The sequence below is a fragment of the Fukomys damarensis genome, unplaced genomic scaffold (assembly GCF_012274545.1).
Source record: "Fukomys damarensis isolate Sample0158 unplaced genomic scaffold, DMR_v1.0_HiC HiC_scaffold_5, whole genome shotgun sequence".
Taxonomy (NCBI): domain Eukaryota; kingdom Metazoa; phylum Chordata; class Mammalia; order Rodentia; family Bathyergidae; genus Fukomys; species Fukomys damarensis.
The window spans coordinates 77,225,099-77,250,503 of NW_022900917.1; positions in this window are offsets into that span (position 1 = coordinate 77,225,099).

Here is a 25,405-nt window from a genome sequence, read left to right on the forward strand (position 1 = left end):
TCTGTATTCTGTTTGCTAGTATCTTATTAAGGATTTTTGCATCTATATTCATTAAGGAGATTGGTCTGTAGTTCTCCTTTTTAGTTGTACTTTTCCCTGGTTTGAGAATCAAAGTGATACTTGCTTCCAGGAATGAATTTGGAAGTATAGCTTCCCTTTCAATTTCATTGAAAAGTTTGAAGAGTAATGGTAGTAGTTCTTCTTTAAATGTCTTGTAAAATTCAGCAGTGAATCCATCAGGGCCTGGGCTTTTCTTTGTTGCTAAGTTTTTAATTACATTTTCAATTTCACTGATTGTGATTGGGGTATTTAAAATGTTTTTATCTTCTTCGTTCAACTTTGGTAATTCATAAGTATCTAGAAATCTGTCCATTTCTTCTGTGTTTTCCATTTTATTAGAGTACAGGTTCTCAAAGTAGGTGTTCATGATCCTCTGGATTTCTTTTGGATCTGTTGTGACTTTGCCGTTTTCATTCCTGATTGCATGGATCTGAGCCTTTTCTTTCCTTTTTTTGATAAGATTAGCTAAGGGTTTGTCAATTTTATTTATTCTTTCAAAAAACCAGCTCTTTGTTTCATTTATTTTTCGTGTCATTTTCTTAGTTTCAATTGCATTGAATTCTGCTCAGATCTTTATAATTTCCTCTCTTGTTCGAGTTTTGGGTTTTTCTTGCTTTTGTTTTTCTAGGAGTCTAAGTTTCATCATTAAGTGGTTTATTTGAGCCCTCTCTGTTTTCCTAGTGTGGGCATTCAATGTTATGAATTTTCCATGTAGAACTGCTTTCATTGTGTCCCAAAGATTCCTATATTTTGTATTGGCATTCTCATTTATTTGTAAAAACTGTCTAATTTCTTCTTTAATTTCCTCCATAATGCATTGATTGTTTAGGAGAGTGTTGTTCAGTTTCCATGTGCTTGTGAAGTTTCTATAGTTTCTCGTGCTATTGATCTCCAGTTTGATTGCACTATGATCTGATAATATACAGGGGATGACTTCAATTTTTTGGCATTTATTTAGACCTGTTCTGTGAGCCAGTATGTGGTCTATTTTGGAAAATGATCCATGTGCAGCTGAAAAAAATGTATATTCTGATTTTGGGTGGTGGAATACTCTATAAACATCTATTAAGTCCATGTGTTCCAAAGCTTAGTTCAGTTCTATTATTTCATTGTTGATTTTCTGCCTAGTAGATCTGTCAATTTGTGATAGTGGGGTATTTAAATCCCCCACTACAATTGTATTAGTGCTTATTTGGTTTTTCATGTTACTTAATATTTGTTTTATATAGTTGGGGGCATTTATATTTGGTGCATATATGTTTATGATTGTCAGCTCTTCCTCTTGAATTGTTCCCTTTACAAGGATGTAGTGTCCTTCTTTGTCTCTCTTAATGAGTTTTGGTTTGAAATTTACTTTATCTGAGAATAAGATTGCTACCCCTGCTTTTTTCTGGACTCCTGACGCATGGAGAATTGTTTTCCATCCTTTCACTTTCAGTCTATGGACTTCCTTTTGCACTAGGTGTGTTTCTTGTATACAACATATTGTTGGATTTTGCTTCTTAATCCATTCTGCCAATCTGTTTCTCTTGATTGGTGAATTGAGGCCATTAACATTGATGGTTACAACTGATATATTTTGACTTATTCTTGTCATGTTTTTGTCCATTTGTTGACTCTTTTTACTTTTTCTCCCATCTCCTTTTAGTTTCTTGCCTTGCCTATTTGATTTGGTCTGTTGGGCCTCATGTTATTGTGAATTTCGTTGTCCTTTTCTAGGATATTGTTTAGAATTCCTTGCAGTGCTGGTTTGGTGTTCATGAAATTTCTCAGGTGCTCTTTGTCGTGGAAGTATTTTATTTCCCCATCTATTTTGAAAGAGAGTTTTGCAGGATACAAAAGTCTAGGTTGGAGATTCTTTTCTTTTAGGACTTGGAATACCTCACTCCAGGCTCTCCTTGACCTAAGGGTTTGTGTTGAAAAGTCTGCTGTGATTCTAATGGGCTTCCCTTTGCATGTGATTTGTTTCTTTTCTCTTACTGCTTGTAGTATTTTGTTTTTCTGTTGGATTTCTGGAATCTTGATTATTATATGTCTAGGTGTAGATTTTTTTTGATCGTGGCTAGTTGGGGTTCTATATGCCTCACTTATCTGTATGTCTAATTCTTCCCTTCTGTTTGGGAAGTTTTCTGTCATTAATTCTGTGAAGAGCTTTTTTATATCATTTGTGTTTTCTCCTGTTTTTTCATGAATTCCTATCAGTCTTATGTTATTTTTCTTTGTATCGTCTAGGAGTTGTTGGATTGATTTCTCATGATCCCTTACTGTTTTTAATAGACCTCTTTTTTCACGGTCACTGACTGAGATCCTATGTTCTATATCTGAAATTCTATCTTTGTAATCTTTTATTCAGTTGCATACACTTTCAATAGAGTTTTTAATCTCCTGGATATCTGTTTGAATCTGTTTTATGGATTCCATTTCTTTCCTCTGTTGGGCATTCATTATTTCCATTTCTTTCTTATGCTGAGTCTTCATGGCTTCTATCATAGTCTTGAGCTCATCTATTTTTTTTGTCAGTTTCTGCTGTAGAGTCTCGAATCATGACTTTCATTTTGCTCATCATCTCTCTGGTTAACTGGGAAATTATTTCTGATTTGAAGTTTTCTAGAGCCTGATTGATCTTTTTTGTTACCTCCTGTGCTATGGGTCCAGGGAGTCCTGTTGGTTCACTATCAGACTTTTCATCCTTATTGGTCCTACTATTTGCCATGGGTGAACTGGAAATCTGGTTTTGTGTCTTGCTTAAGTGTTTTCTCATTTTTATTTTTATTGTTGGGTTGTCCTTCTTTAATTTCTGGGTATTACTTAAATCTTCCTAATATAGTTGTGTTTTAGCTTTTGAGTTTCTAATGACTCATAGACATCCTCATTTTCATAATATCAGAGAAAACAACTCTTTAAATCAATCACAACCCTTTATCCCAATTGATACATTCAGCAGCCCAATAGGATCAGGCACAGCTTGCAAACTGACCACTTGTGGTAGTCATTAATGTATCACCTTTAACTCATGTGAATTAAATTAATTTCAAGAAGCAGCCCATAGTAAGTTTGCAGTGAATATGCTTTTCAATATAGCATCTTTACCATTTAGGATGGGGTGTGAGACTTAGCATGAGAGGATTAGATAATTGAAAGAATTAGAGCAGGTTTGAAGTGAATCCAGAGGTTGTAGAATTACCTTGCTATCTTTACAAAGCTATTAACTTCAGGGGGGATGGAGAGAGTGCAGGAATAAGGACAAGAATATATCCCCTTAACAATAACAGGTGCTTGCCTTCCCTTGAAGGTACAGAGCCATGAGTGAGGTAAAATGACTGGAGCAAAGAACATAAAGAGAAACCCCTCCTAAAAACAAAAAAGATAAAAGAAGAAGTCTGAGTTAGGGCAGGAGTCGGAATAAAAAGGGAGATGAGGGACAATATGGTGGAGCAAGAGACTGAGTTGGAGAGAGAGGACAGGAAAAAGAAATAAATTTTAGGGTGGAATGAGGAAAAGAAAAAAGAGAGAGAGAGAGAGAGAGTGAAAAAAAGAATTTGAAGGTCCTCTTTCAGACTTTCTCTGTTCTTGTGTTATACCACATGTACAGCCATATGCAGAACCGAATCCGCTGGTCTCAGGTAGCCAATGGCTGTTCCCCATGACTAAGACTGAACACAGTCTACAAGGCCTAACTTGAGTTTCCCTACCCCCAGGGTTCAACTCCACTCAGTTCTATTACAGCTTTCCCCTGCCCTTTCTTTAAAGATGTTCAAAGTTGGGAGCTCAGAAAACTACCCTTTCTGAGAACCTATGCCTCTGCAGAGTTGGTCTAAGGACTGGTTCAATCAGGAGGTTTGAGAATGGGGGTGTCGTGGGGGTGTTTCAAGGGCGCCCGCACAGCTACCTTCCTTACTGGGTCTGTTGTCATGCAGTCCAGGAGGTCGCGCACCTGCCGGGTGATCTCAGGCAGGCAGGCAGCTGAAGAGACCCCCTCTGGGGTCTTTGGGTCCTTGCTGGGTCTGTTGTCATGCAGTCCGGGAGGTCGCGCACCTGCTGGGTCTCTTTCTACTTTTTTTATATCCTCTTCAATCTCTTTTTTCAGAGTGCTGTAGCTTTCAGTGTAGAGGTCTCTTGCTTCTTTCGTTAGATTGATTCCTAGATACTTCATTTTCTTGGTTGCTATTGTGAAGGGAATTATTTCCTTAATTTCTCTCTCAGTGAGTCTGTTATTTGTGTACAAGGAGGCTATTGATTTTTGGGTGTTCACCTTATATCCAGCTACTCTACTCAATCTGTCAATTAAGTCTACAAGTCTTTTGGTAGAGTTTTTTGAGTCTTCAATGTAGAGTATCATATCTTCAGCAAATAATGACAGTTTAACTTCTTCCTTTCCTATCTTTATTGCTTTAATTTCTTTCTCTTGTCTAGTTGCTGTGGCTAACATTTCCAGAATTATATCAAAGAGGAGGGGTGATAGTGGGCATCCTTGTCTTGTTCCTGATTTTAACATGAAATTTTTCAGTTTTTTGCCATTTAATATGATATTAGCTGTTGGTTTTTCATAGATAGCCTTTATTAAATTGAGATATATACCATGTATTCCAATTTTTTGCAGGATATTTATCATGAATGGCTTTTGAATTTTGTCAAATGCTTTTTCTGCATCTATCAAGAGGATAATATGCTTTTTGTCCTTGACACTGTTAATATAGTGTATTACATTTATTGACTTACTTGTGTTGAACCATTCTTGCATCCCTGGAATAAATCCAACTTGGTTAGAATGTATGATCTTCTTGATGATCCTCTGTATTCTGTTTGCTAGCATCTTATTAAGGATTTTTGCATCTATATTCATTAAGGAGATTGGCCTGTAGTTCTCTTTTTTAGTTGTGTCCTTCCCTGATTTGGGAATCAAAGTGATACTTGCTTCCAGGAATGAATTTGCAAGTATTGCTTCCCTTTCAATTTCATTGAAAAGTTTTGGGAGTAAAGGCAGTAATTCTTCTCTAAATGTCTTGTAAAATTCAGCAGTGAATCCATCAGGACCCGGGCTTTTCTTTGTTGGTAAATTTTTAATTACATTTTCAATTTCACTGACTGTAATTGGGGTGTTTAAAATGTTTTTATCTTCTTCATTCAGCTTTGGTACTTCAAAAGTATCTAAAAATCTGTCCATTTCTTCTGTGTTTTCCAATTTATTAGAGTATAGGTTCTCAAAGTAGGTATTAATGATCCTCTGGATTTCTGTTGGATCTATTGTGACTTCACCTTTTTTATTCCTGATTGCATGGATCTGAGCCTTTTCTTTCCTTTTTTTTTATAAGATTAGCTAAGGGTTTGTTGATTTTATTTGTTCTTTCAAAAAACCAACTCTTTGTTTCATTTATTTTTTGTATCATTTTCTTAGTTTCCATTGCATTGATTTCTGCTCTAATCTTTATAATTTCCTCTCTTGTTTGAGCTTTGGGTTTTTCTTGCTCTTGTTTTTCTAGCAGTCTAAGATTCATCTTTAGGTAGTTTATTTCAGCTTGCTCTGTTTTCCTAGTGTGAGCACTCAGTGCTATGAATTTTCCACGTAGAACTGCTTTCATTGTGTCCCATAGATTCCTGTATATTTGTAATAACTGTCTGATTTCTTCTTTAATTTCCTCTGTGATCCATTGAATGTTTAGGAGAGTGTTGTTCAGTTTCCATGTGTTTGTGAAGTTCCTACAGTTTCTTGTGTTATTTATCTCTAGCTTGATTGCACTATGACCTGATAATATATAGGGGATAATTTCAATTCTTTTGAATTTATTCAGAACTGTTCTATGAGATAGTATGTGGTCTATCTTGGAGAATGACCCATGTGCAGCCGAAAAGAATGTATATTCTGATTTTGTGGGGTGGAATACTCTATAGATGTCTATTAAGTCCATGTGTTACAAAGCTTGGTTCAATTCTATTATTTCATTGTTAATTTTCTGCCTAGATGATCTATTTGTGATAATGGGGAATGTAAATCCCCCACTACAATTGTATTAGTGCTTATTTGGTTTTTTGTGTTACTTAATATTTGTTTTACATAGCTGAGGGCATTAATATTTGGTGCATATATGTTTATGATTGTCATCTCTTCCTCCTGAATTGTTCGCTTTACAAGGATGTAGTGGCCTTCTTTGTCTCAATGAGTTTTGGTTTGAAATTTACTTTGTCTGTGGATAAGATTGCTACCCCTGATTTTTTTTGGGCTCTTGTCACATGGAAAATTGTTTTCCATCCTTTTACATTCAGTCTATGGACTTCTTTTTGCACTAGGTGTGTTTCTTGTATACAACATATTGTTGGATTTTGCTTCTTAATCCATTCTGCCAGTCTATTTATCTTGATTGGTGAGTTGAGGCCATTGACATTGATGATTATAACTGATATGTACCGAGTTACTATTGTCATGTTATTGTCCTTTTGTTGACTCTTTTTACTCCCCCCCCCTTTTAGTTTCTTGCCTTGCCTATTTGATTTGGTCTGTTAGGCCTCATGGTGTTGTGACCTTCATTGTCCTTTTCTAGGATATTGTTTAGAATTCCTTCTATGCTGGTTTGGTGTTCATGAAGTTTCTCAGGTGCTCTTTGTCATGGAAGTATCTTACTTCCCCATCCATTTTGAAAGAGAGTTTTGAAGGATACATCAGTCTAGGTTGGAGGTTGTTTTCTTTTAGGACTTGATAAACCTCACTCCAGGCTCTGCTTGACCTGAGGGTTTGTGCTGAAAAGTCTGCTTTGATTCTGATGGGCTTTCCTTTGTATGTGATTTGTGTCTTTTCTCTTACTGCTTGTAGTATTTTGTTCTTCTGTTGGATTTCTGGGATCTTGATTATTATATGTTCAGGTTTAGATTTTTTTTTACTATGGCTAGTTGGAGTTCTATATGCCTCACTTATCTGTATGTCTAATTCTTCCCTTCTGTTTGGGAAGTTTTCTGTCACTAATTTTGTGAACAGCTTTTTTAAGTCATTTGTATTTGCTCCTACTACTTCATGGATTCCTATCAGTCTTATATTATTTTTCTTGTATTATCTAGAAGGTGTTGAATGTATTTCTCATGATCTCTTACTGTTTTTAAGAGACATCTCTTTTCACAGTCACTGATTGCAATCCTATCTTCTATATCTGAAATTCTATCTTTGCAATCTTTTATTCTGTTGTGTACACTTTCAATAGAGTTTTTAGTCTCCTGGATATCTGTTTGAATCTGTTTTATGGATTCCATTTCTTTCCTATGTTGGGCATTCGTTGTTTCCATTTCTTTCTTATTCTGTGCTTTCATGGCTTCTATCATGGTCCTGAGCACATCTATTTTTTTCTCAGTTTCTGTTCTAGAGTGTCAAATCATGACTTCCATTTTGCTCACCATCTCTATGGTTATCTGGGAAATTATTTCTATTGTGAATTTTTCTAGAGCCTGATTGATCTGTTATGTTACTTCCTGTGCTATGGGTTCGGGGTGTCCTGCTGGTTCACTATCAGACTTTTCATCCTCATTTGCCTTACTGTTTGCCATTGGTGAACTGTAAGTCCATCTTTGTGTCTTGCTTAAGTGTTCTCTCTCTCTCTCTCTCTCTCTCTCTCTCTCTTCTGTTGTTGTTGGATTGTCCTTGGTTCAATTTCTGGGTTATTACTTAAATCTTTCTGATATAGTTGCACTTTAGCTTTTGAGTTTCTAATGCCTCATAGACATTCTCATTTTCATAATATTGGAGAAAACAGTTCATTAAATCAATCACAATCCTTTATCCCATTTGATACAATCAGCAGCACAATAGGATCAAGCACAACTTGCAATTTGACAACTTGTGGTAGTCATTCATCTATCACCTTTAAACCACGTGAATTAAATTAAAATCAAGAAGCAGCCCAAAATATGTTTGCTGTGGCTATGCTTTGCAGTATAGCATCTTTACCATTTAGGATGGGGACTTAGAGTTAGAACAAGAGGAGTAAATAAGTGAAAGTGTTGGAGGAGGTTTCAAGTGAAGCCAGAGGACGTAGAAGGACCATACAATCTTTATGAAGCTACTGACTTCAAAAGGAATAGACAGAGTGCAAGAGTAAGGACAAGAATATATCCCCTTTAACAGTAACAGGGGCTTGCTTCCCCTTGAAACTACTGACCTATGAGTGAGGTAAAATGACAGAAGAAAAAAATATAAAGAAAAAAGAAAAAATGATAAAAGAAGACGTCTGAGTTAGGGTAAGAGCAGTAATAGAAAGGTAGATGAGGGATAATATGGTGGAGCAAGAGACTGAGTTGGAGAAAGAGGACAGAAAAAAGAAATAAATTGCAGGGTGGAATGAGGAAAAGAAACAAAAAAAAAGAGTTTGAAGGGGGTCTTTCAGACTGTGTTTCTGCTGTCATAATATACCATGTGCACAGCCATGTGCAGAACCAAGTCCCCTGATGTCAGCTAGCCAATGGCAGATCCCCACGACTCAGACTGACATCAGGCCACAAGGCCTAAATTGAGTTCCCCAACCTGCATGGTTGAACTCCATACAGTTCTATTACAGGTTTCCCCTGCCCTTTCTTTAAAGATGTTCAAAGTTGGGAGCTCAGAAAAATATCCTTTATGACCACCTATGCCTCTGCAGAGTGGGTCCAAGGACTGGCCCAATTAGGAAGTCTGAGAGTGTGTGTGGGGGGGTGTCATGGTGGTGTTTCAAGGGTGCCCATGCAGCTACCTTCCTTGCTGGGGCTGGTGGAAGAGCAGGCAGGGGACATTGTGGATCCGCTGAATGGGCCTGAGCAGGCGGTGGGCATCTGTGGTATATTTTAACCCTTTATGAGCTTCAGAGTCCTTGTGATTGGAATGTTTTTGCCTTTGGAATTCTAGGAATTTGATGAGGTAGAGTGGTTAATAGTGGTTTCCCTGTGTGCAGTGGCACCTCTGGCCCCCCTGGCATCTTGTATCTGGAGATGGAGGTGGGCACAGACAGCTGGGCCTCAGGGACCCAGCAGCAGAAGGGCTGGTAGGGTTGAATGGAACTGGGGATGGGAAGTGGGGACACGTTGCTGCCAAGGTTGTATGTAAAGAAGATGGAATAAAGAAAGAAAAAAAATAACTGGGGGATGGCACTGATTCCTTATTTGTCTCTTTATAGACGAGGCTCAGCCTTCAAAGCAACCTTGGGCTCAGTGGTGACAAGCATTCATAATCATAGCAACCCCAGCAAAAGAGACTTGCTCACATCCTGGCTGGGTACAGCCCTCACCTTTGTGCCACTTCCCCATGATCCTCCCTCTCCTGTCCTTGCATATGTGGGGCCTGGGCTGAGCTGCAGGAGTCATCATCTGCAGCCTCTGGAGCTGCCAGAGGGTGAACATCTCCTCTGGCAAGTGGCTTTTGGAAGCCCTACATTTCCCAGCCTTTGTCCTTTCTTCATGGCTCCTCTCCTTCCCTGTCAGGTGGGCACTGGGTTCTGGGAACAGTATCCTTCATTACAGAGTTGGCTCTGCTCACTAATGAATGAGTTGGGCAGGTGCCTAGAGGTCTATTAATGTTGTTGATTTATTAATTTTTTTTCTCTCCATGGCCTAAAGATTCCATCAAGATCACATTATGACTCAGTGGCTGCCTTTCAGTGACTCAGCCTAGGAGGAAAGCCTGGAGGGGGGTGCTTAGGGCATTTACCTCTCATGCTTCCTCGAGGCCCAGGGGCTCCCACAATGGATCTGGTGATGATATCTGGGTGGTGAGAGGGAGGGACAGTTACTCCTATGCAATCAATCTGCAGTCCTGGAATAAGACCTGGACAAATGAAGAAACTTGAGAACTGATGAGGACAGCACTTAGCAGATGCCGACATGTCCCAAGTGAATGCCCAGGATCCTCTGGACTAGGCCATGTCCTTGCACCAGCCGGGACCTGCCACTCTTCTTTGGAGAAAAGCCCTGGTAGCCTCTCTGCCTCCCTGTGCTCAGGAGGGGGCGAGGGTCTTAAGATGTAAGTGTCCCTAGTCTGTAATTGACAGCTTCCTCATCTTAAGGTGAGTGGGGCAATTCTGCATCCATTTCACCTGAACGTTGCCTGGAATGGCACCCTGACTTGGTTCCTTTCCTTCCTTCATTAGTTTCTTCTGGGAGTTCATCGGAGTTGTCTCCAGCACACAGGTCTGCATCTTAGGATCTGTCCAGTGAGACAGACACACCCAAGCATACAGACCCACCTACATACAGGGAAAAGTGTCAGAAAAGGTGGCATCCTAGCCAAGTTCTGGGGCATGACTAATGTCACCAAGAAGGAAAACTAGAGAAAAAGTTATAGTTGAACTTTTGGAATTCCCACATTTTAAGTTCCACCTTCTCAAAGTCAAAACCAGGTGTTGCCGTTCAAGATTCCCTTGAAGCCCAGCCCTAGGCCTGTGACCTAGGTGTGGGCAATCTCATAGCTCTGGAAGTCAGGCTGGATCCTTCTGAAGGGCTGGGAGGGAGGATCTACCTCTTGACTCCCTCTTAGCCTCTGGGGGCTACTGGCAGTCTTTGATTTATAGAGACAGCACTCCAGTTTCTGTTTCCCTCTTCCTGAGGTGTTCTTTCCTGGAGCTCTTCTTATAAAGACACCAGCCATTGGAGCAAGCACCTACATTAAAGTGGCAGGCATGTCCTCAGCTTAATTATACCAGCAATGATCCAAATAAGGTCACATTCACAGGAACACTTGGATTAAGATTTTAATGTATCTTTTGGGTTTGGGAGAACTGACTCAGTGGGTAACATTCTGAAATTCAGGGATGTAGTCTTTCTGCTCTTCCCCTCTAACCTCTAACTAAATGAAGTCTTTATTTCACACCTGACCCAAACAATGCCATCGGCTTCCTTCCTAAGGCTCAGCCTGCAGCCTTTCCTGCATTTGTTCCATACTTCACACAGCTACCTGTTCAAACTTCCAAAATTGTATATGTGACCATGAAGCCTTCTGCTCCAAACTCCATGGCTCTCAGAATAAAATTGAGTAGCCTCAGCATGAACTTCACACATGACCAGGCCTAAACCCTGCTTCCCAGCCATGCTTCCTCCCTATAGCCCCAGGCCAGGCTTGCTTGTCATTGGGTTTGTTTTTGTTCTCTGCCATTCTCTTATACAGACACCTTCCCATGTCTTCCCAGGGGGTTCTCCTCCATTGGATGTACCTTTCTACCCTTCTCTAGCCAAATGGCACTTTCTCAAAAGCTGGAGACCAGGTGTAGTGTCACCTGCCCCATGATATGGTGATATGTCCCTTGCCCTCATGCCCTCCTTACCTAACCTGAAACAAAGCATAATTTGTGCATTCCCTAAGTTCCTGCAGCCTAAATGCATTGCCAATGGAGCTCACATTGCTGTTCACCATGAGGATGGCTGCCTGTGTACAGCAAAGCTGAGCTTCTTACTTGCAGGACCAGAGTCCCACCTGTTCTGAACTCCTGGCCCAAGCACTTGATATATAACAGACACTGAAGATGTTTGGAAGCTAGCTGGCTAGATGGCTTGATTGATGGATAGGTGGATGGATGAGTGGCCATGTAGGTGGGTGGGTGGGTGGATGGATGGGTGGGTGGGTAGGTGAGTGGATAGATGGATAATGCATGTATGAGGGAAGCTCTGACCAATGTTTTAAGTAGTTTTATTACTAACATTATCTAGCTGTGAATATCAGGAATTTTGACCGCCTGCAAAAACCTGATCTATGTAGCAGAGATTCTTGCCTTTACTATGCAATGTTGATGTGATTCGTTATTTCTTTCATTATTTTACTCCACCTATAATTATTTTGCAGAGATCCAATAGTAAAAATGTTGAATTGACATCTCCAAAACACACAAGGCAACATTCTTTTGCAGTTCTGCAAGAGAAAGGTTGGACCTAAAGTTCCAGCCCTTTTGACCTCATTCAGAAAAGTATGAAGCAGCCCCCAAACCAGGGTGATTTGGAAGCTCTAAGGGTGCATCCAGGAGACTTTCTGCAAACCTCCGAGGATGAGTGGTGCAGCTCGAGAACTCTTCCCACCTCACAGAGTTAATCGATTCCAAGTCTTAGGAGCCTCAGGAGGCTAATTGCTGGCAAGGACTATGCTCACTTCTAGCTTCAGGTCCCATAAGTAAGGAGAAATATGCATGAGTGAGAGCAGTCACAGGAGAACTAACGGGTGCTCAGAGGGGAGGAAGGGCAATTAGGGGACTAAACAGTCATTAGTAGAGACTTGGAATGAGGCTCAGGCAAGGCCAAAGAGCCCAGGAGAATACAAATGTGCCTCATAGTCCCCTGTGGCAGGAGCAGTGGTCGTTGATGAGGTCTAGGAGAGGAAACTGGAGTACTTCAGGAGCAAGGGCCTGTCAACCTCATAACCCGCCCCCTCACACCTCCAAGAGAGAAGAGTTCACATTAAAGTTGCATTTCTTCCTATGAACATTACTTCTATTTAATGTTCTTCCTCCAAGAGCTAACTTTGATTTTGGTTTCTCCAAGGGGGCATTCAGAGATGCTTTTAGCCATTGTACCCCTGGTAAAGCTGAGAGGCCTCATTGAAACACCCTGGCTAGAGTCATATAGCCTGGATGTGGCCAGAGAGTGATAAGAAATACTTTTTGTTGATTAGTGAAATCTTTTCTAACTTACTGTGAAGTAGCTAGTCCCTCTCAGAATGATCTGACTTGGACAGAAATATACCTTTTTAATAGTGTTGTCTTGAAATATAATATATAAACAAGAAAATGTACATAATATGTGTGCATGTTCACTGTGCTTTTGCCACTTGAATGCACCTGTGTAAGTGACACCCAGGTCAGTGAACTGATCAGAAACCCCCATAGGGTCTCTTTTCTAACAGTGTGCTAGTTTCCTCTGGTATTGTTTTCCTCTAGTGATTTCTGGCCTTTTCCATTCACTGCCATGTTTGTGAATCTTCTTGTATGTGGTTGTAAGTTGTTCATACTCATCCATGCTATTATGTGAAAAGGCCATGGTGTATTCATCTTACACTAAAGAGCCTTTGTGTCATTTCTAGTTCAGAGCCACTTCTGATAGCGTGGCTATGAGCAATTGAATATTTTGGGGGTAAAGATGCACATGTTCTTCTGAGGTGGTGCATACTTAGGCATGGAACTTCTAGGTCATGAAGTGTGAGTATATTTACTTTCATCAGATAACAACAAGCAGATTTCTGGAGCAGTTGGACTAATATATTTCCACCAGTAAGATATGAGCATTCCTACTGCTTAACTATCCCCCTCTACCTGCTATTTCAGGTTGTTTTAGTTTTGGTCATTATTGTAGTTGGTAATGGTATTGCACTGTAATTCAATCTCCTAAGCACTAATGAAGCTGAGCCATGGTCAGTCTTCACGCAGACTTAAGAACTGAGGAGCTCTTGCTGTTCTAGAGATGAGATGTCCAAGATCAGTGTGCTGATAGATGTGAATCCTGGTGAGGGATTAGGTCCTGACCTGCAGATCATTTCATTTCTTCCTTGGTGTGTTTACACATTGAGGGGTGGAGGACACAGCCTGTTTCTACTTGTTCTTATACAGTCATCACTAACTGTGAGGACTCTGTCCTCCAGGCCTTAGCTAAACTTACTTGCCTCTGAAAGGTTCTACTTCCTAGTACTATCACACTGGGATTAGGGCTTCAGCATATAGAATTTGTGGAGGAGGCAAGCACTCAGATCCTAAGTTAGGAAAGAGTCTTGTCTACACTCTTATGGTAACAAAATCTTGACCATAATTATCAATGGGAATCTTCTAGATCCAGCTGTCAATCCATAAAGGAACTTATAGGAATTCTTTAACAAAGGAATGCAAAGCATGAAATAATTCACTAAACTCCTTTTATCAAAACAAAATTCATCAAACTTCATTAATGTGCGAGCATTTATTTAGCCTTTACCTTAAGTTCTTTATGAGGCATTTGATTTTAAACCATCATAGAAGAAGGTCTTAGGCACTTGTCAAACAATTAAATCAAGCAGATGTTTGAGCCTAAGTGCACTCATAATTATATGTTCACATTCAGTACACACCCCCCTGGCTCAGTCCCAGTACTGGCCTCCTCTCCTCCCCACACTACCTCCCCAGCCCCAGTGGCAGGGAGGTTAGTTAAACCCATGAGTAGAGCTCGCCAAAGAAAATGCTTCCTTCCTGACTCCTTCTGCATCTCTCTTTCAGGTGCTCAGCACCTATTTGTTAAAGGCCTTCTAGTTCCATACCCTGTCCCGTGAGCAAGATATAGCTTTGGATAACCCCAGAAAAGTCCCACCTTCACCAAGTCTAGAGTCTTGGTCACTGTAAACTCTAGGAAAACTAGAAAATGCCAAGAATGATCACAAAAACCAAGCTATAGCACAACACATGGGAATTTTCTGTGAAATATTAAAGCTGTCAACCAAGAATGCCCCAGCAAAGCTAAATTCATTCTTATTTTCAAGGCTTGGCAGGTGGTTCAGCTTCCTCTCTCCTCCACCCCCTGTCCTGCGAAGCTAGGGCTCCATCATGCTGGAGAAATAAAGACAGTGACTTTAAACTTCATGCCTTTTTGTCACAGAAACAAAGTAAGTACTGACATGAAATACTGTTTAAAACTGAAGCTGTGTTTGGGAAAGACATGCTTCATGAGCAAGCAGTGACTGATGACGGAGGTGGGATCTGAATGATCTATGAGAGTATGGGATGCAATTATTTATGAAGTTCTTGAGAATCTTGCTTCACTAATGAAAGATACAAAGGGGAAACTCAGACAGCTCATCTTCAATGTAAGATGATACAACATTCTCCTAATCAAGTCCTACCAAATAACTGTTTCACTTTGCAAGAGCTACAGGAATTCAGAGGAGGAGACCTTAGCGTAATTGCAGGGGTGGTGAAGGCAAGTTCTATCCTGAGACCTATCTTTTGTATAAATCCTTGAGTGGAGGAAAGTAGATTCTCATGAGTTCCTTTTGAACACCATGCATTTGTTAAGTAGAAGGAAAAAAAATAAGTTCTGAACTGGTCAGTGTCTTAGTCACTTTCTTGTTGCTGGCTGGACACTATACTTGACACCCACACTTTAAAGGAGAACAGCTATATTTGGGCTCACAGTTTCAGAAGTGTCAGACCATTGTCAGCTGCAAGGCCAAAACAGCATGGGGGTGGAAAGCTGCTCGGGTCATAGTGGCCAGGAAGCAGAGAAAGAAAGGAGGATCTGGGGAAGAGATACGCCCTTCCAGACCACTCCTCCAGTGACCTACATTTTCCCATAAGACCCCTCCTCCTAACACCACTTTCAGCTATAGGGACCCCATGAACCAATCACCTTCCAAGAGCCTCAGCTTGGACTATTTGAGAGTTTTGGGGGATCATTCCTCCTCTAAACCATAAGAGTCAGTTTCTTCCTTGACTTTGCTAATTGAGACATTTCATTAAATGAGTCTTAACCCTAGTTCCAGTCTTAAATTTATATAGGATCAGTAAAACCTGATCATGTCATCTCTTCTGGCTTTTGTTAGTATCAGCTCCAGCCACTCTCAAAGACCATTCATGACTCCATGTTGCTCAAAAGCAATACAGTCCTATCTGTTCATAGTTTCATTTGAGGCCCCCAAAGCCTGGCCTCCATTCTCATCTTATTCTCATTATCCTGCACATGAGTTAGAGACACACAGCAGATTCCCCCTGGTTGGGAATCTATACCACTACACGGGCCCCTCTTCCCTATGAAGTGGCCTCCTGGTACACTGCTGCTGTGCCTAACTTGAGATCTCATGCATTGTTCCTCTGGCTTTCAACTGGACTACACATGGGCCCTGCTAAAATGACTATCCCAGGCCACTCAGCTAGAAAAAACAGAGAGCACTGTCAAGCCAGACTCACCTGGCCATAATTAGATTTTTCACCCTGAGAAAGCTCTTTAATAATCAGAGCTCTATTTCTTCCTCCTGAACAGGCACATAATAATGTTGGTAGCATTTTCTGTTAGGTAAGATATTCAAAGTTTTTACTATGGTGCCCCAAGTAATGAGTGCTAACAAGTGCTGGTGGCCATAAAAAATGGCACAGTCCTGGGATGTAGTCATTTACTAAAAGTGATGTCCTAAATAAATATGCTATTCTGGACTTATTATTTTTGATTTGTAAAGAGGAAAAAAGGACTAGTACAGAAAATGGAGCTAGGTGTACAATGCTGCAAAATCTTAAACAAAGATGGAGCTCAGGGCAAAAAGAAGGAGGGAGTGCTCAGGGATCTGATGAGGGAGGAGTGGAAATGAAGCTGGGCACCGGCGGAGCAGAATCGACCTCTCGCTCTTCTTCTAGCCGGAGTCGGTGGAAATGTCACCTTGCAGACAAACCCACGAGCAAGGCAGTGCTTTGAAGAGGTTTCAGAAAGTTCTCACCTGCTGTGAGGCGGGGACAAGGCAGCGAGTGGAGAGCACATCAAAACCTGTGAATGTCTGCTGTGCCAGGCAGCCAGGAGTCTCAGTCTCACTGGGTAAGTTTTGATCATCCAAAGGCAAGTACTCTGCCATTTTGCTAGCTCAGGAAAAGAGACTGAGGAGAAAGAGGTGTCCTCAATGAAAAGCTAAAGATTGAGGATGTGCTCTGGAGGGGCCACCAAAAGTGGGAAACGGGGTAACTTTGTCAGACTTCCTCCTTAGAGGACAAGTCAGACCGGACCTGAAGTTGACACCCTGCAAACAACCAACTGCTACACTAGATGTGGGAACTGCAATGTCCAGAAACACCTCCCTTGCTCTGGAGTTCTGTTGCTGGAAGTCGTGCTCTCCAGTACCTGGTGCTTTATGGCTCTCTGAGTCAGTGTTTTTACCTATACCAGGCTGCGCACTGTAAGGAGTTCTAAGTGCTTACCAGGACATATTTACTATGAGCTTATGCATCAAGAAGAATTAAAAAGACTCCCATGGAAGTAAAGACAGAAAAATCAGACAGATAAAAATAATGCTATTATGAAAGGCATCAGGGTCTATCTAAGTGAAGTAATGGAACTCAAATTTGTCTCTTGGCTGGAAAAACAAAAGCAGTCTCATATAACTTTTACTATCAGGGAGAAAAACATGTATTTTAGCAGATTAAAAACCTTGGGAAGTCCTGCAGAAGATAACAATAATAGCACCATCAATGCTAGCCTCTTTGGACTCTAACCACAATCTAGGCATCATTTTAAGTGTGTTCCCTGTATCATCTCATTTAATCCCATAATGCAGTGCAGTGCTGGATTGTCAACTCGCACCTGGAACCAGTGTTCTCTCCCTCCTAAAGTGCAAAAGTTGGGACTCAGAAATGGTGTGGCCCATGTACTCTTACACATGGGATTCTAGCTGGGGAAAAACTCCCACCAGAGAGATACCCTGTGATAACATGAGGAAGAAAGAAGGGAGGTCATAAAACATACAGTGAATGCTGCTGCCAAGTGACATCATGTGTCATGCTTGTAAAAACATGGCAACGTGTCCTCACCTACTTCCTCCCCCCATTAAGTTTATTGGTACATTTAAAGGAAACAATATGGTTACATTCATCATTGGGATCTTGTACCTTTACATGATATATCTTGGTTCTTGTATTTTCCTCCATTCCCCTGCTTTCCCTTCACTCCCTCCTCCCTTCCCTATTTATAAAGACTTTGGTTCCATTTTTCCCTTTTTTCACATTTTTCTTTTCCCTTATTTCCTTTCCCCTACCCTTCCTGCATCCCCTTCAGCCATTTTCTTCCTATTTCACACTCAATTATATCATTTGAGGCTTATTTAGGCTTTAGTTTTTCATACCAGAGAAGCTATTTGGCATTTACTCAAGTGTGCCCTATTTTTTTCACTTGAGTATAACATCAATGTTCATCCATTTAGCTCTCAATGCACATTCATTTAACTATAATGTTTCTAATTTCTCATTCTTTGTGGCTGAGTAGTACTCCATTTAAAAAAAAAACACATCTTTTTTATCCATTTTCTAGTTTATGGACATGTGGGTTGTTTCCAAATCTTAGCTATTACAAAGTGTGCCGCTCTAAACATGGATGCACGTATATCACTGTGGTACAATTCTTTTAATTCTTTTGTAGATACCCAGCAGGGGTATAGCTGGGTCAAATGGAACCTCTAATCCTAGTTCTCTGAGGTATCTCCATATTGATTTTCACAGTGGTTGCACCGGTCTGAACTCCCACCAACAATGAAGAAGAGTTCCTTTCTTCCCACAGCCCCAACAGCACTTGTTATTGGTTGATTTCTTGACAGCAGACATTCTTTCTGGGGTAAGGTAGAATTTCAGAATTTTCATCTGCATCTCTTGAATGTCCAGTGATGTTGAACATTTTTTTCATATATTTATTTGCTGCTTTTACTTCTTTGTCTGAGAAATGTCTGTTCATTTAAGATGCCCATTTTTGAATTAGGTCTTTGTATTTGGGAGTTCTGATTTGTTTGAGTTCTTTATATATTGTAGATAGTAGTCCTTTGAGGAGTAGCTGGTAAAAAGTTTTTTCCCACTTTGTAGGTTATCTCTTACCTCTGTTGGTGATTTCTCTTGCACTGCAAAAACTTTTTAATACAATGAGATCCCAGTTGTTGATTGTTTGTGCAAGTTCTCATTCTTCTGAGGATTTGCTCATAAAGTCTTCTCCTATGCCAGTGTCTTTGAGAGTTCTACCTAATTCATTTTCTAGTAAGTTTAGTGTTTCTGTTTTGATATTTAGATCTTTAATCCACTTGGATTTTAGTTTAGTGAATGGTGAAAGACAGGGATCTAGTCTTAATCTTTGGCGAGTTGAAAGACAGTTTTTCCAATACCATTTATTAAAGAGGCTATCTTTTCTCCAGTGAGGATGGTTGGCTGCTTTTGTGGTAGCTGAGTATGTCTGGTGTTATTTCTGTATCTTCTCATCTATTCCATTGATTCTTGGGTCTGTTTCTTTGCCAGTACCATGCTGTTTTGATCACAGTGGCTTTGTAGTATAGTTTCAAATTGGGAATTGTGATGCCTCCTGCCATGTCTCTGGTGCCTAGAATGGTTTTCTCTTTTTTAGGTCTCTTCTGGTTCCAAATGAATTTTTGGATTGTTTTCTCTAGTTATGTGAAATATACTATTGGGATTTCAATAGGAATTGCATTGAATCTGTATACAAATTTTGGAAGTGTGGTCATTTTCAATATGTTGATTCTTCCTACCCAGGTGCAGGGATATCTTTCCATCTGCTTATATCCTCTTCTATCTCTTTTTTAAAGAGTGCTATAATTTTCAGTGTAGAGGTCTTTTGTCTCCTTTTTTAGATTGATTCCTAGATATTTAATTTTTTTAGATGTTATTGTGAAAGGAATTGTTTCCCCAATTTATCTCTCAGTGACTCTGTTATTTGTGTGCAAGAAGGCTATTGACTTTTTTCTTATCGAGTTTATTTGTACATTTTAGGTATACAGTACAGTTATATTCATCATTGGTATCTTGTATCTTTACACAACAAGTCTTGGTTCTCATTTTTTCCCCATACCCCGGCCCTCCCTTCACCCCCTTCTCCCTTCCCTATTTACAAAAAGTGTATTTCCATTTTTCATTTTCTTTTCTTTTCCCTTATTTCCTTTCCCCTACCCTTCCCACTTCCCCTACACCTTTAGCCCCTTTCTTTCTATTTCACATTGTCAATTATACCATTAGGATGTTATTTACAATCATAATTTTTCAAAAAAGAGAAAGTATTTGGTATTTATACATATGTGACTTATTTATTTCACTTGAGTATATCCTCAATGTGCATCCATTTTCCTATGAATTACTCTACTTTCTAATTCTTTATGGTTAAGTAGTACTCCATTTTATAGAAAAAACACATCTTCTTTATTCAGTCTCCAACTGATGGGCAAATGGGCTGTTTCTAAGTTTTAGCTATTAAAAACTGTGAAGGCTATTGATTTTTGAGTGTTGACTTTGTATCCAGCTACTCAACTTAATCTGTCAATTAAGTCTAGAAGTCTTTTGGCAGTATTTTTTGGTCTCCTATGTAGAGTATCATATCATTAGCAAATAGTGACAGTTTAACTTCTTCCTCTTCTATCTTTATTCCTTTTATTTCTTTCTCTTGTCTAATTGTTGTGGCTAATATTTCTAGAACTATATTTAACAGCAGTGGTGATAATGGACATCCTTGTCTTGTTCCTGATTTTAGCATGAAGGTTTTCTGTTTTTGACCATTTAGAATGATATTGGCTGTTGGTTTTTCATAGATAGGATTTATCAGGTTGAGATAAAGACCATCTATTCCAATTTTCTGTAAGTTTTTTTTTATTATGAATGGGTGTTGACTTTTGTCAAATGCTTTTTCTGCATCTATTGAGATGATTATATGGTTTTTGTCTTTGACTCTGTTGATATAGTGTATTACATTTATTGATGTGCATATATTGAACCATCCTTGCATCCTTGGGATAAATCCGACTTGGTTGGGGTGTATGACCTTCTTGGTGATCTTCTCTATTCTGTTTGCTAGTATCTTTGAGAGTATGAACTATGTTCATTAGGAAGATTGGCCTGTGGTATAAAGTAATACTTGCTTCCAGAAATGAATTCTGAAGCATTGCTTCACTTTCAATTTCACTTAAGAGTTTAAAGAGTAGTGGCTATAGTTATCTAAATGTCTTGTAGAATTCAGCAGTGAAACCATCAGGACCTGGGCTCTTCTTTGTTGGTAATGTTTTAATTACATTTTCAATTTCGCTGAATGTAATTGGGGGTATTTAGACCTTTTATATATTCTTCTTTCAACTTTGGAAGTTCATATGTATTTAGGAATCTGCCCATTTCTTCTGCATTTTCCATTTTAGTAGAGTATAAATTTTCAAAGTAGGTATTGATGATCCTCTGGATCTGTTGTGACTTCATCTTTTTCATTTCTAATTGCATGAAACTTAATCTTTTCTTTCCTTTTTTTGGTAAGTTTGCCTAAGGGTTTATTGATTTTATTTATTCTTTTGAAAAACCAACTCTTCGATTCATTGATTTTTTTTTGGCATTGTTCTTTTAATTTACATTGCATTAATTTCTGCTCTGATCTTTATAATTTCCTCCCTTCTTGAAGTTTTGATTTGTCTTGCTTTTCTTTTTCTAGAAGCTTAAGGTTAAGCATTAGGTTGTTTATTTGAGCTCATTTTGTTTTCCTAGTTTGGGCATTTACTGCTATGAATTTCCCTTGTAAAACTGCTTTCATTGTGTCCCATAGATTCCTGTATGTTGTATTGTCATTAACATTTAATTGCAGAAATTGTCAGATTTCTTCTTTAATTTCCTTTGTTACCCAATGGTTCTTCAGCAGGGTGTTATTTAATTTCCATGTGTTTGAGAAGTTCTTGCAGTTTCTTATGCTATTGATCTCCAGTTTAATTGCACTATGGTCTGATAATATACAGGGGATAACTTCATTTCCTTCGCATTTTCTTAAGCATGTTCTGTGAGCTAGCATGTGGTCTATTTTGGAGAATGAGCTGTGTGCAGCTGAAAAGAATGTATATTTTGATTTTGTGAGGTGGTACACTCTGTAGACATCTACTAAGTTCATTTGTTCTAAGACTTGATTCAATTCTGTGATTTCATTGATTGTCTGTTTAGATGATCTGTCTATTTGTGTCAGTGAAGTATTGAGGTCCCCCACTACAATTGTATTAGTGTTTATTTCATTTTTCATATCCATTAATATTTGTTTTATGGTTATAATTATAGTTGGGGGTATTAGAATTCAAGGAATGTATATCTATGGTTGTCATTTCTATATTTTGCTTTGCTCCCTTTACAAAGATGTAATAGCCTTCTTTGTCTCTCTTAATTAGTTTTGGTTTGAAATCTATTCTGTCTGAAAATAAGATAACTACCTCTGCTTCTGTCACATGGAGAACTGTTTTCCATCCTTTTACTCTTAGTCTATGAGTTTCTTTGTGGATTAAGTGGATTTCTTGTACACAGCATATTTTTGAATTTTGCTTCTAATCCATTCTGCCAGCCTGTATCTTTTGATTGGTGAATTGAGGCCATTAACATTGATGGTCATAACTGGTATGTATTGACTTTTCATTGTCATGTTATTTTCCTGTTGTTGGTCCTTTTATTTTTAATATTTTCCCCTCTCCCTTTAATTTCTTGCCTTGCCTGGTATATTTGCTCTGTTGTCTCTTATGGAGTAGTGATCTTCATTTTCTTTTCCCAGGATATTGTTCAGAAGTTTTTGGAGTGCCAGTTTGGTGTTTGTGCAATTTCTCAGGTGTTCTTTGTCATGGAAGTATCTTTTCTCCCCATCAATTTTGAAAGATAGTTTTGCAGGATACATCAGTCTAGTTTGAGGTTGTTTTCTTTTAGGACTTGAAATACTTCACTCCAGGCTCTCCTTGACTTGAGGGTTTGTGTTGAAAAGTCTGCTGTGATTCTGATGGGCTTTCCTTTGCATGTGATTTGTTTCTTTTCTCTAAATGCTTGTAGTATTTTGTGCTTCTGTTGGGTTTCTGGGATCTTGATTATTATATGTCTAAGTGTAGATTTTTTTATCATGGCTAGCTGGAATCCTGTATGCCTCACTTATCTGTATTTCAAATTCTTCTCAGTTTGGGAAGTTTTCTGTCATTAATTCTGTGAACACTTTGTTTGTTTGGTTTTTTTGTCATTTGAACTTTCTCCCGCTACTTCAAGGATTTCTATCAGTCTTATATTATTCTTCTTTGCATAATCTAAGAGGTGTTGGATCCCTTATTCCTTTACTGTTTTTAAGATCCCTTACTGTTTTTAAGTGATCTCTCTTTTCATGGTAACTGACCACAATCTTATCTTTTATATCTGAAAATCTATCTTCACACTTGTTCACCCTGCTGCAAATGCTTTCTATAGAGTTTTTAGTCTCCTGGATATCTGTTTGAATTTGTTTAATGGATTCCTTTTCTTTCATAGGTTGGACATTCAAGGTTTCCATTTCTTTCCTATGCTGGGCATTCATAGTTTCCATCATGGTCCTGAGCTCATCTATTTTTTTTTTATCTGTTTCTGTTCTAGAGTCTCCAAACATGTCTTTCATTTTTCTTTCCATCTCAGTGGTTATCTGGGAAATTATTTGTTTTGAATTCTTCTAGAGCCTCATGAATCTGTTTTTTTTAAAAAACTTCCTGTACTGTCAGTTCAGGGTGACCAGATGGTTGACTGACAGACTTTTCCACTCCATTTCCCCAAGAATTTACCTTTGGTGTGGTAGAAGTCTGTGTTTGTGTCTTATTTAAATGCCTTCTCATTTCTATTTTTGTTGTTGGTACTGTTCTTGGTGTAGTTCCTGGGTTAATACTTCAGTCTTCCAGATATAGCTGGTTTTTAGGTTTTGAGTCACTAATGACTCTGAGGCAATCTCATTTTCATTAAACCAGGGAGGATAACTGATTAGATCAATCATAACACCTTAGCTCAAGTGGTACAATCAGCAACACAATTGTATCAAGCATATTTTAGAAAATGACAATTTGTAGTAGTTATTAATCTATCCCTTTCACTGTGTGAATTAAATCAAAGATGAGAACCAGCCCAAAATATGTTTATAGTGAATTAACTCTTCAATATAGCACCTTTACCCTTCAGGATGGGGATTAAGAAGGAGTTGAGAGGGAAGGGTAAATAGATAGTATAGAGAAAGTTTAGAAGTGAGGTCAGAGGACACAGGAAGATCACACAAATTCTAGGGAGCTGTTGAAGAGAAGAGAAGACAGAACAAAATATGCACAAGAACAGAACAAACTAGCAGCGATAGGGAGGCTAGAGATTGTAATCACTTTCTTTTAAAACTAATGATAATTGAGATAAGAAAAAAGAGAAGAAAAGGAAAAGAAAGAAAATAAATTTTAATTAGGATAGCAATAGGAACAAAAAGGGAGAGTAATGGAGATCAAGGTGGGGAGAGAGAGAGAGTGAGAAAGAAAAAAGAGAAAAAGATTTAAAAAAGGAAAAAATTGAGAAAAGAAAAAGATAAAAATTTTAAATGATTAAAGATAAGAGAAAAAAATTACTGTGAAAATAAAAAATAGAAATAGAAATATAGGGCCTCCTTCATCCTTCAAAATTTTAATTAGGATAGCAATAGGAACAAAAAGGGAGAGTAATGGAGATCAAGGTGGGGAGAGAGAGAGAGTGAGAAAGAAAAAAGAGAAAAAGATTTAAAAAAGGAAAAAATTGAGAAAAGAAAAAGATAAAAATTTTAAATGATTAAAGATAAGAGAAAAATATTACTGTGAAAATAAAAAATAGAAATAGAAATAGAGGGCCTCCTTCATGGTATGCCTCTGTTGACACAGTAGACAGCATGGGCAGGAGTGTGCAGGTCTAAGTTAATTAGTCTCAGCAAGCCATCAGCTGTCCCCTGAGGTTCAGGCTGCTTTTTGGCTGCAAAGCCCAATTTGAAATCTCTGTCTTCCAGCTGGGTTGAACTCTGCAAGGTTACACTGCAGGTTCCACCTGTCTTGCCCCTGAAGTTAGACCAGGTTCCAATGTGAAGTGCTGCTCCTTCCAACTTACCAACTATGGTGTTGTGGTGTGCCTTTATTGAAGAGATTTTCTTCACTTTTCCAGTGGGCTTCAATTTTCATCTGGGAGCCTCAGAGAGTCCCTCTTTCTCTTGTTCTTGGGGGAGGCTTGGGGTGGGGGGGAATGAACACTGCTGTGTTGGTGCCTGCCCATCCAGGGTTGAAGGCTCTCCTATTTTCTTCATTTGTACTGTGGAGCATTTGGCTCTTCTTCAAAGACCAAATGATCATGAAGAGTAAATATTGTGAATGGACTCAGGGCATCAAAGCAGCTACAACTGTATACCTGAAAATACTTATGAAAGAATACTTCCAGAATTGCTTCAGAAAGTTAGAAGAATGATGGGATCAGTGTGTTCCAAGTGAGGGCATGTATTATGAGGGGTATTAGTGTCAATGTGTCTTTTACTGTAATAAAATTCTAAAATTTAAACATTAATTTTATTTTTCAATAGTAATTCATACTGGCCATGCCACAGGTCCAAAAGTGACAGAGAAGAAGGACTATGGATGGACACTTGTGAACTCTGGGACAAAATAAACCTTTTTCTCTTTTATGGCTGATTGTCTTCTTTTGTCATAGCAACACAAAGCTAACTGGCACACCAAGCTGTTAACATAACAATGCTGGTGGCTACCTAATCCCTGAACTACAACTGAGGTGCTTAGTCAGGTAATGACCATATGATGCTGCACTTTTCTGATCTGGTAGAGGTTGTCAAGGAAGTCAACCCTATTTTCTTTCTTTCTTGGAGTTGCTCCTGTAAGTCTAGCCTTGGCCTGTCCCCTCCATCCTTTCCATGGCTGTTTTGGTCTCTTGCTCCT